We start from the raw sequence: 12,272 nt of genomic DNA, 5'->3' as shown, positions 1-12,272 counted from the left end.
GTTATTACCGAAACGTATTTAAAAACTGGATCTAAACTCAAAAGAGATCCTAACTTTTTTGTTTATCGTAATGATCGACTTGATGGGGCATGTGGGGGAGTTGCAATCATCATTCATAGGCGTATAAAACATCAACTGTTTTCATCATTTGAAACTAAAGTTTTTGAAACTTTAGGTGTTTCTGTTGAAACACAGTTTGGTAAATATACTTTCATTGCTGCCTATTTGCCTTTTCAATGCTCTGGGCAGCAAGTTAATTTGCTCCAAACTGAATTGCGAAAATTGACTCGCAATAAGTCAAAATTTTTTGTCATTGGTGACTTTAATGCCAAACATCGGTCATGGAATAATTCTCAAAGTAATTCCAACGGCAGAATTTTATTTGATGAGTGCTCTTCAGGATATTTCTCAATTCAATACCCTGATAGCCCCACATGTTTTTCCTCTTCTAGAAACCCATCCACGATTGATTTGGTCTTAACCGACTCTAGTCATCTTTGTAGCCAACTGATTACTCATGCTGATTTTGATTCTGATCATGTCCCTGTTACATTTCAAATATCCCAAGAAGCGATTCTCAATCCTATCAGCTCCACTTTCAATTATTTACGAGCCGACTGGAATATATATAAAACGTATGTTGACTCCAATCTTGATGTTAACATTTCTTTAGAAACTAAACTTGATATTGACAATGCTCTTGAAACTTTAACAAATTCCATTGTTGAAGCCCGGAGCATTGCAATTCCAAAATGTGAAGTAAAATTTGAATCCGTGATTATAGACGATGATCTTAAACTCTTGATCCGTCTTAAAAACGTGAGGAGAAGGCAATTTCAACGCACTCGCGATCCTGTTATGAAAATTATATGGCAGGATTTGCAGAAAGAAATCAAGAAACGTTTTGCTCAATTAAGAAACAAAAATTTTGAAAATAAAATTTCTCAATTGGACCCTGGCTCTAAGCCCTTTTGGAAATTATCGAAAATCTTGAAAAAACCTCAGAAGCCAATACCGGCATTGAAAGAGGAAAACAAATTATTACTAACTAATTGCGAAAAAGCTCAAAAACTTGCTATGCAGTTTGAAAGCGCGCACAATTTTAATTTAGGACTTACTAGTCCAATTGAAAATGAAGTTACTCAGGAGTTCGAAAATATTCTCAATCAAGAGAACGTTTTCGAAAATGCCTGGGAGACTGATTTGGAAGAAGTGAGAACTATTATTAAAAAATTCAAAAACATGAAGGCTCCTGGCGATGATGGAATTTTCTACATCCTCATCAAGAAACTTCCAGAAAGTAGCTTATCATTTTTAGTTGATATATTTAACAAATGTTTTCAATTAGCATATTTTCCTGACAAATGGAAAAATGCTAAGGTTGTTCCAATTTTAAAACCAGACAAAAATCCTGCAGAAGCTTCTAGCTATCGTCCAATCAGTTTGCTTTCCTCCATCAGTAAACTTTTTGAAAAGGTTATTTTGAACAGAATGATGGCCCACATCAACGAAAATTCAATTTTTGCCAATGAACAGTTCGGATTCCGCCATGGACATTCGACCACTCATCAACTTTTACGTGTAACAAATTTGATCCGTTCCAACAAATCTGAAGGCTATTCTACTGGTCTTGCTCTTCTAGACATAGAAAAAGCATTCGACAGTGTTTGGCATGAAGGTTTGATTGTAAAATTAAAAAACTTTAATTTTCCAACATACATTGTTAGAATAATTCAAAGTTATCTGTCAAATCGTACACTTCAGGTTAATTATCAGAACTCCAGATCTGAAAGACTTCCTGTAAGAGCTGGTGTTCCTCAAGGCAGCATTTTGGGACCAATATTATACAATATTTTCACATCTGACTTACCTGAGCTACCTCAGGGATGTCAAAAATCTTTGTTTGCGGATGACACAGGCCTCTCCGCCAAAGGACGAAGCCTGCGTGTCATCTGTAGTCGATTGCAAAAAAGTTTGGATATTTTTTCTTCATACTTGCAAAAATGGAAGATTTCTCCTAATGCTTCCAAAACTCAACTAATAATATTCCCACATAAACCAAAAGCTCTTTATTTGAAACCTTCAAGTAGACATGTTGTCACGATGAGAGGGGTTCCAATAAATTGGTCAGATGAAGTTAAGTATCTAGGGCTCATGCTAGATAAGAATTTAACTTTCAAAAATCACATTGAGGGCATTCAAGCCAAATGTAATAAATATGTAAAATGTCTCTATCCCCTTATTAATAGAAAATCAAAACTTTGTCTTAAGAACAAGCTTTTGATATTCAAACAAATTTTCAGGCCAGCCATGTTATATGCTGTACCAATATGGACTAGCTGTTGTAATACCAGGAAGAAAGCTCTGCAGAGAATTCAAAATAAAATTTTGAAAATGATTCTGAGGCTTCCTCCCTGGTATAGTACCAATGAGTTACATAGAATATCCAATGTTGAAACATTGGAACAAATGTCAAATACAATCATTAATAATTTCAGGCAAAAATCGTTACAATCTTCTATTGCCACGATTAATGCGTTATATGTTTAGGTTAAGTTAGGTTAAGTATATTAAAAACATTTTTTTTTCTCTTATAAGCAGGTGAAATCAACTCACCTGTAAAAAAAAACTGAACTGCTACGGCAAATGAAATGTAATATGTTGTTAACAAAATGTTAATTAAATCTTAAATTTGTTTTACCAAATTAGGATGATAGTGTTGTCAAATAACACAGAACACCTAGATATAAGAAATGAATGTAATGTTTGGAATGATACTAATAAAGAAATTAAAAAAAAAAAAAAAAAAAAAAAAAAAAAAAAAAAAAAAAAAAAAAAAAAAAAAAAAAATCAATTAGTTGTATCAGTTATTGAATTTTCCATTCATCATGAGCCATTTGAAACAGCTTATTTACGCTTTCGTCAGACAACATTTCCATAGAGCGTTGAAGCTAGTTCATTCTTGAAGTTTATTCTTCTTCACACTATTCATCTTTTTCTTGATTACACATCGCAATTTTGGGTTCTCTGTTCTATTCTTTAGCTGAACACTTGGACAGATCATATCAAAAATCTCTTTCGTTTTTGTATTTTTTTTATTGAAAAAAAAAATGTTTTTAATTAGGAAATTCAATTTGATTTCGAATTAATTTATTTGAGGAAAGTAAATAGGTCTTACATTTCTTGTCCCATGCAAATCTTGAAGATCCATCTTCTTTTTTTGGTATTTCGTCCCCATTGGGACAGAGTCTGCTTCTCAGCTTCGTCTTCCTCTGAGGACTTCCACAGTTATTAACTGAGAGCTTTCCTTACCAAAGTTGCCATTTTTCGCATTCGTATATCGTGTGCCAGGTACAATGATATGCCCAGGGAAGTCAAGGAAATATTCATTACGAAAAGATCCTGGACCAACCGGGAATTGAACCCAGACACCTTCAGCATGGCTTTGCTTTGTAGCCGCGGACTCTAAACACTCGGCTGAGGAAGGTTCCTTCTACTTTTTTCTTCAGGGAATCTATCAATAATTTCTCTTCCAAAAAATTCTTGAGGAATTCTTCCAGACTATCCTTCTGCAATGTAAGAGTCTTCTTCAGGAAGTCATCCAGCATTTCCATCAAGAAATCATCGAGGATACCTTACATAAACGCCTGAATAATTATCTGAAGGATTTCTTAGGGAACTACTTGGGGGAATTCCTGGAGGAATTCCCTAACAAATAACTTGCGGAATGTCTATGAATGCTTTATTAGAATTATTAGAATTATTGGAAAAAAAAATCTTAAGTAGTTTCCAAAGAAATATCTAGTGCAACTTTTATGGCATTTTCTCCAGAGATATCCTCCTCCAGGATATTTCAAGATTGTTCAAGAGATTCCTCAAAGCATTCAGACTCGGATTCCTTGGGAAATTCTTCCAGAATTTTTTCCAGATGTTTACATGATTTTATTTTTCAGAATTCTTTCCAAGTATTTCCTCATGAATTCTTCCATGGTATTCTCCACGCATTCCTCTACGGGGTTTTCAGGATTTTTTTGCAAATTTACCACCTATTCCTTCAGGGATTCTTCCAGAAATTTCTCCAGAAATATCCATGACGGATATCCTGGTAAAATACTTGGAGAAGCTCCTGGAAGAATTCCTGAAGAAACTTCAGGACGAATTTCTCCAGGGCCCCCGGAAGAATCCATAGACAAACTTATGGAGGAATCCATAAAGGAATTCCTTAGAGAATTCCTGGAGGAGCTCCCCGACGAAATACCAGAAAGAACTCCTAGAGGAAATCCTGGGAGAACTCCATTAGAGGAATATCCCTGAAGGAAATCTTGGTGATATACCTGGAGAAGAATTCTAGTAAGAAACCCTGAAGGAATCATGAATCTCCTGGAATTATTCCTGAAGAAACTCCTGGAAGAATTTCTGCAGGAGCTCCTGAAAGATACCATAGAGAAACTTATGGAGGAATCCACAAAGGAACTCCTGAGAGAATCCTTGTGAAGAAATCCCCGACGAAATACCAAGAAGAATTCCTGGAGGAAATCCTAGAAAATCTCCTTTGGAACCTCTCAAGGTACTCCAGGAGGTACTCCGGGGGGAGCTTCTGGAGGATCTCTTGGTAGAATCCCTGGAAGAACTCCTGGAGGAATTCTTGGAGGATTACATGGGGGCCAGCTCCTGGAAAGAGAGAGAGAGAGAGAGAGAGAGAGAGAGAGAGAGAGAGAGAGAGAGAGAGAGAGAGAGAGAGAGAGAGAGAGAGAGAGAGAGAGAGAGAGAGAGAGAGAGAGAGAGAGAGAGAGAGAGAGAGAGAGAGAGAGAGAGAGAGAGAGAGAGAGAGAGAGAGAGAGAGAGAGAGAGAGAGAGAGAGAGAGAGAGAGAGAGAGAGAGAGAGAGAGAGAGAGAGAGAGAGAGAGAGAGAGAGAGAGAGAGAGAGAGAGAGAGAGAGAGAGAGAGAGAGAGAGAGAGAGAGCTGATACAACCCATTTTCCTCGTTCACGCATAATTGTCCGATGTTACATCCCATGTGGAAATTGTCGGTTCTGAAACTTAGTTCCCAAACTTCATGAATTTGCAAATCAAGTCAAAAGAAGAATAGTTCAAGAGGTTTTGGATGACGTGGTTATTCTGGATAACTGGTTCTTCGGTGCAAGTGGCAAATATGTTGGCGGTTCTTAAACTCAATTTGCGATGATTTTGTAAACCAAGTCCAAAGAAATATCAAATCGGGTGAATATTTGTGTCTTGAATTTTGAGATGAATATTTACTCCGCTAAATAACCATGAATTCGCCGATGAGTTTCTGTAAAACCTGCAGCTGGAAGTGTCGATATAGGAATTTATTACATCATAAGGTACACCGGGGCCAGTTGAAACGGCTGGAGTAAGATGAAATGACAAGGTATCATAGTGAAATTTCATAATGTTGAGGAATTCAATTAGAGAAACATTCAGTTAACAGATAGAACAAACTTTTAGGGAAAAAATATCTACTAACAATTATTGGTATCCTATTGAAAACTTTGCATTTCATCTTGCCCCATGCGTTTCAACTTGCCCGGTGTACCTTATAAACTCTCTAACTTATTCATCCACTCTTTCTTTCACAAACTCATACATTTTCTCATTATCACACAAACAGAAAACTTTGCGTTCCATCCCAAACTATAAAATCGTATTTCTTCACTTCCCTACACGAGGCTCCGTTTAGCACATGTCACTTGAGCCTTCATTAGGTGCCTTAACATAGTCTTGAGGATATACGTCCTCTACATTCGGTACAATATATACATAGGAACGGTCATCTACAGCAGTATGCTTAGCACATAATTGATCACTACTATCTGTGCGACTTTTATGCGTAGAAACTCACCAAAAACCCCGTATTTCTAGGCATAACAGTCCCACTATGAATTTCGTAGCTAAATTTACATTTTTCCCATAACACAAACTCTTGACTCTAATGAACACGCTATTCTTTATACTACTGTAAAGATTTTAATTTAATTTACCAAACACCTGGTCAATACGAGGCCTAAATGTGTTAAAATCTTTAAACGCGTTTTTCTCGATCGCATATTTTGGAACATGGGAAAATTATGCGTATAACGGCAGCAATGAACTGTTATGATTAACGAACTGTTACACCAAGCCTGCTCAACATTTTTGTCATTTTTTCGACATAAATTGTTCGTGCGTTCGCAAAGAAAGTCTGAAATGAATGAAATCAGTCTCAAATGAAAGCATGGTATGGTAGTATATCTATCCATACTGAAAATTTTAAGTTTATATCAAACTCTTTGCTAGCGATGCAAGCAAAGGTAAAAATCAGTCCTTAATTTCTTAATTGCATTGGTAGCAAAGAGGTTGATATAAATTTAAAATTTGCAGCATGGATTAGACAAATATACTACAAAGCTTTCATTTGAGACTAGTTCTGTTCATATTGGTCTATTCTTATGAACGCACCAAATATTTATGTCGAAAAAGAGCCAACAAGGTTGAGCAGGTCTGTGTTACACTCTCTGAATATTTCGACAATAGGCGAATTACCATACTGAATTACTAACCGTGTATAAACTTATTTTTATAGCATTTAAGACAAAGCATCCCTTTGAGGTTTTCCTTCTTTAGAACCTTGACTGTTGTTCATACTTAATTTATGAGCCCTCGTGAGCATGAGCATGAGCATTGATGACCGTGTATTTCGTTGCTACTCCGTGATTGACAAGAATCATCGAAATTGTACAGGGAACCAACAGATATAGCTTGGGAGTAGCATACCATATTCAATGTACATTTTCGAGAACTCTGAAAATAGTAATGTCAATAACGGCGCCGGCCACGTCCTTACGGTCATCGAGGAAGGGAAGCAATGTTAGTATGACATCCATTGTTACTAGAGACCGAGATCACCTCTGCACAGTGCCGGATTTGGGGTTCGGGGGGCCCGGGTCAGATCTCATGAAGGGGCCCCTTTATGCAAAATTCAGCACGTTTTGGGATTCCACAAACTAACGCATTGAATTTGCGTTTTGAACGAGATGGTCGGTCCAAACATATGAGGGCTCAAATTCAAAGTAGTGTTCGTGACATTTTCGATTGTTAGCTATATAAATTGAAAATTCGACTGTTCTTAAGCTTTTCAATAATGTTTTGATGTGATTTTTGCATCCAAAGGGAAAAATATAATAATTCGTAGGAGATTGACTTTTATATAAATTGCATGGAGTTAAAACTCTATTAAAATCTTAAAAGCTTTTTTTTTCAAAGCTCCGTTTGTTTCTATTCAGAACAAGTTTCCAGTTTTCTCTGGTTGCCGCATTCTCTAAAAAAAAAAAAAAAATACAGTAGGGAAAAAGTACCAATACGATTTTGGCCTACTTTGAATGAAAGTCCGAAATTTGGCACAGATTTCTTGTAGGTCGAAAATTAGTGCTTTACCCCTACTAGCAAAAATAAACTACACAAGGCCGATTGACCTGAAATTTGAACTGCATGTTGGAAATATGTAGCTTCAAATTAGATTTGTAAACAAATCATCAAATTCTATGCAAATATGCCTAAGTACTTGAACTCCACCCATTTTGACAAAAATGTCAAAATGTTGATACTTAGATATTTTGCAAACAGAAAACATGCCTTTTGTTAAATATTCACATTTCAAAAATATTCCAATTTGAAAGATTTTTTCATTTTTCTCAATATAATATTTTTTTATTAGCTCCAAACTCTTGAATATAATTTTATTAATTTTCAATAAATCAAATTTCAAGTTATTTATGAGACGTAGTTCACGTTAAAAGATGTATAACCATATAGAACTGTATAACGTTCCCTAAACTTGAGCATTTTTGAATGAAAATCGATCTTCATGTACGTTATTCATGGAAAAACTGTATATTCTATTAATTATATTCAAATTTTACTCTAAGCTTTTACTAAATTCAAAGAAAACTTCATCAACTACGGAAAAAAAAGTATTCAAAAATAAGAATTTCCCTTACGCTTCAATTTTTTGAAAGAATTGCAAATATGTTTAAATTTTAAGGTTCTGATAGGAACTAGATAAACTCTTTGAATTGAGCAGTACTTTACAGGTAGAGGAAGACGGTGTAAGACCGCCCGCCTAAGCAATTAAATTCATGTGTCAAAATCAAGAATCAACAAATACTTTTTCGACGCAGCATGTCGTTTTTTGAGGCCTTGGGCATGATCAAAATATATCACAGGTGTTGTATTCGTTAAAATTTATTTATTTCATGAAGCTTGAAAAAGTGATTTCTTATCACGATTTTTTCTAGCGACGGGGTAAAACCGCCCATCCACGGGTTAAAAGCGACCACCTCGATTTTCGTTCAAAATTTTGCGAAAAAATATATCAGTTCCCTGTTATTCTAAAAAGTATATTGTTTTATGATTTCTATATTGATTAACGTGGATATTGAATAATTTTTAAGGTTAATTCGGTCAAAAAACTGAGATATATACTTATCATTACCTTAAGATACCCATATTTTGGAAAAATATGCTGATTTGGTTTGTATTTTTTACAAAATTGATTTTATTTTACTTAAATAGTAATGTACAACGTAGTTACAACTTTTAAAATGATTTCGACATTTTATTTGGTATAAATTAGGGGTGGCGGTCTTACCCCATTAACAGTGGTCGGTTTTAACCCGCTTGCGCAATTTTCACAAGTAGGGCCTTATTTCTAGGCTAAATATTTAAAATTCATATTTCACTTCACTGAAGCATATTACACATTTATGTTAAAGCGTGGACGAGTAATTTGATATGTTTTGACAAAAAAACCCTTCCGAAATCCTTAAGTCAGCATCTGTTAAAATTACATCAAATTCAGTATCTATGAGCAAAAACTTTGTTTTTGATATTTGTCATTGAAAAAATAATGTTGGTACCACCCTAAATGCTTTGGAATGTCAACAATCATGTGTTTATGCAAAGTGTTTGGTGAACTTTCAAGAAAACCACCATTTTCATGCCAAACTGGAGGTGGTCCGTCTTACCCCGGCGGGCGCTCTTACCCCGTCTTCCCCTATAGCCGTATTTCTTCAGATCCTGCAAAAAACGTTAAGCGCATTTTCAATTCAAATATTTTTTTAAAAACTAATTAGAATTGAGTTTAGAAAATGTTGGCCCAATATTCATATTTTTTGTAATATATTGAAGCATGATAATTGACCAAATCATACTGTGAGATTAGGCAAAGAAAAAAAATACGGAAAGTTAACCTTACGTTAGAATTATATGTCCAAATGTCTAAAGAGAAAATATTGTAAGGTGTTTCAAAATGTTTTTTGTTCTTAATTTTGATTCCTCGGGGGGCCCCCTTCATCGGGGGGCCCGGGGCATTTGCCCCCTTGGCACCCCCCTAAATCCGGGCCTGCCTCTGCATCTCCATGGTTTTCACAGGAAGGAGGATTGTTAGTGGGAGGGTTAAAAAGTTACATAATCAGGATTCACCTTGGTAAGTGATGCGATTCATGTAGCCTCAATTTGAAAAAAAGTTATCTAACTGTCGTCGACAATTTTATTGTCGGACTATTCAAAGGGTAGTTTTTAGTTATTGCAACCAATATGTAAAAGAATATACTCGTGTAGCTCAAAATTTGTAAAACAGGAATAAGGCCTTATGCCGACACTTACAGTGATGAACCATTCATAGTTTGTTTAGTGATTTAATAAATGAAACATTGCCATGATACAAACTAATGTTATCACAAGCATGAAACGAACTGAAATGCGGAATAAAAATAAGGAATGGTTTTGCAAACAATACAACTAACACTTTCAAATGCTATAAAGTAGAATGATAAAAGGAAAGTTCTCACCGTATGTCAGAGCATGTCTTATGGGAAGTTCATCGATTGTAGCTGCCGGAGCTACTCCCTTTTTAAGCTAGCGAAATGTAAAAGAAACCCAACTCGACTCCTGATCTTCCTTATCTTGTGAAGGTTTCGATTTCTTAAATCTTGACCGATGAGAAACAATTTTTCTTTTCTCAGTTTCAGTTTCTTTAGATTGGAATAGTTGATATTTTTCCATGCAGAATTACTGCAAAGACGTTTCACTATCTTTTCAAACTTTTTATATGATATCAATAAATGCTTCTATAACAAAACTGAAAAACCAAGTTGCTTTTAAATGGCACAATCGTCAGCCGAATTTCAGCCATTAAAATTATAGAGTGAATAAAAATTATAGAGTGAAAATTCGTGACAGGAACAATTTTCTTAAGGAATAAAGAATTCACTAATTGTGAAAAATCCAGTTGTTAATGCGATTAAATTAATGGCACTAATTTATTAAAAGAACGAGTATATTTTTAAAAGAATAACTAAAACACTATTTATTAACAGATAGCTCTAGTAACATGAGATTAACAGATAGTGTAGTAACATGAGATGGATATGGATGTGGGTTATGAAAGGGGTCTGCGTGATCTGAGGGGATTTGAATTCTACAACTTGTAATTAACTCAGTCATTGGGTCACCAAGTGCCTCAGTAGCTTAGTTGGTAAAGCGCTCGTCTAGCACACAAGAGTGCTGGGTTCAAATCCATCCATTTTTTTTTTCATAATATCACCCATAATTTGTCCATCTTCACCACGCGTAATGAGTTAATTAATTTAAAATAAAAAAAATCATTTAAGCTTTTTGAGATAAAACTAGCTTGTTTTAAATGAAAACAAATTATGCTAATGCTAAATGCTCACGCTCTAAATATAGGAAATTTTTCGAGTTTCCGCATTTTGATCCATCTGGTAGAAAAGAAGATTTTGCGCGCTCATGGAAACAGAAAAAATATGAACAGTGAACTGCTTTTGAAATGTCCCATATTGATTTTCGAACCTTTTTTCATCGCAACAATCATGTTCTAATGTATGTTTTACTATACATATAAAAATGAACACATTTTATTTGAAAATGTTGCGGAAAAATATAAAGAAAGTGTAGTCCCATATGGAAAAATAAAGGCATAACAGTCTCTATATGAATCTTCAATCTCAACAGCAACTGTGAAACTTGATTTATGTTCAAGTTCATATTTTTTGCTGATCAATAGAAGCAAAATGAGTTATCTGTGCGTTGGAGCTATATAAGTATGGCATGCAGACATTTTTTGGAGAATTATAAAGATTTGTATGCGATGGCAAACTTCAAACTTTGAACGTTATTTTCTCAATGCCTACTTTTTCCATATGGGACAGTTATGCCTTTATGAGCAGTATGCAGAAATCAAATATGCAGAAGGGCATATAGTTCCAGTTACAATGAAAACCTAAGCAAACGGGAAAAGGCGAACGACACTTCAGTCTTGTAAAGTGTTTCGAGCGATAGAATTGCTCCTGTTGCAATTCGGCTGATTGAGCCATTAGATTTGAATGTGCTGGTTCCTCCTTCCGGACACTACAATGGCACAGTTGGTAAGTATATTGTGCGTTCCCAAACATTCAAAGTCTCGGCCGGAAATGGAAGACATTTACTGGTACAAAAGTGGTAAAAACTTTGAATGTTTTCAGTTTTGTTTGGCATTGTCGTTTGATGTAAACCAAGAAGATGAATTATTCCATTGCAATCATTTGTGTTAGTATTGCAAGTAGAATAAGCACAATAGTGACGTCATATTCTCGTGGTAAATTTTGTTTGTTGATTTTTTGCTGGATTGCTTTGATGGGAATTCAGAGGTCGCGATTCATGTGTTTTTAAGATTTGTTTTTCTTGTTGCTTGTAATGAATTTAAATGTTGGATAAGAAAAAATGTTATTTTATATTTATGAATTACCCGGTATTATTCAGTGTAATGTAAATGATTAAGTTGGAACACAATGTAAAAATGATATTGCGCGAATCCTTCAAATAAGCCCGACTTTATTGTGTTATGCCTAATAATTTGTTATAAGGTCAAAATACATCAAGGCAATGCATAATCTCACTGAAAGGGTAAATCAATTCCCCTGAGAGGGTAAAGCAATTCCCCCTAGAGGGTAGAGTAATTCCCCCGAGAGGGTAAAGCCAATTCCCCGAGAGGGTAAATCAATTCCCCCGAGAGGTAGAGTAACTCCCCGAGAGGGTAAAGCAATTCCCCCGAGAGGGTAAATCAATTCCAGCCCGAAAGGGAAAACATTCCTTCCGAGAGGGTAAAGTAATCCCCCGACGAGGGTAAAGGCAATTCCCCGAGAGGGGTAAAGTAATTCCCGAGAGGGTAAATCAATTCTACCAGAAGTGGGTAAATCATATTCCTCGAGATGATC

The sequence above is a fragment of the Aedes aegypti genome, unplaced genomic scaffold (genome assembly GCF_002204515.2).
Source record: "Aedes aegypti strain LVP_AGWG unplaced genomic scaffold, AaegL5.0 Primary Assembly AGWG_AaegL5_hic_scaff_152_PBJ_arrow, whole genome shotgun sequence".
NCBI classification, from domain to species: domain Eukaryota; kingdom Metazoa; phylum Arthropoda; class Insecta; order Diptera; family Culicidae; genus Aedes; species Aedes aegypti.
Note: the sequence above shows the minus strand (reverse complement) of the source record.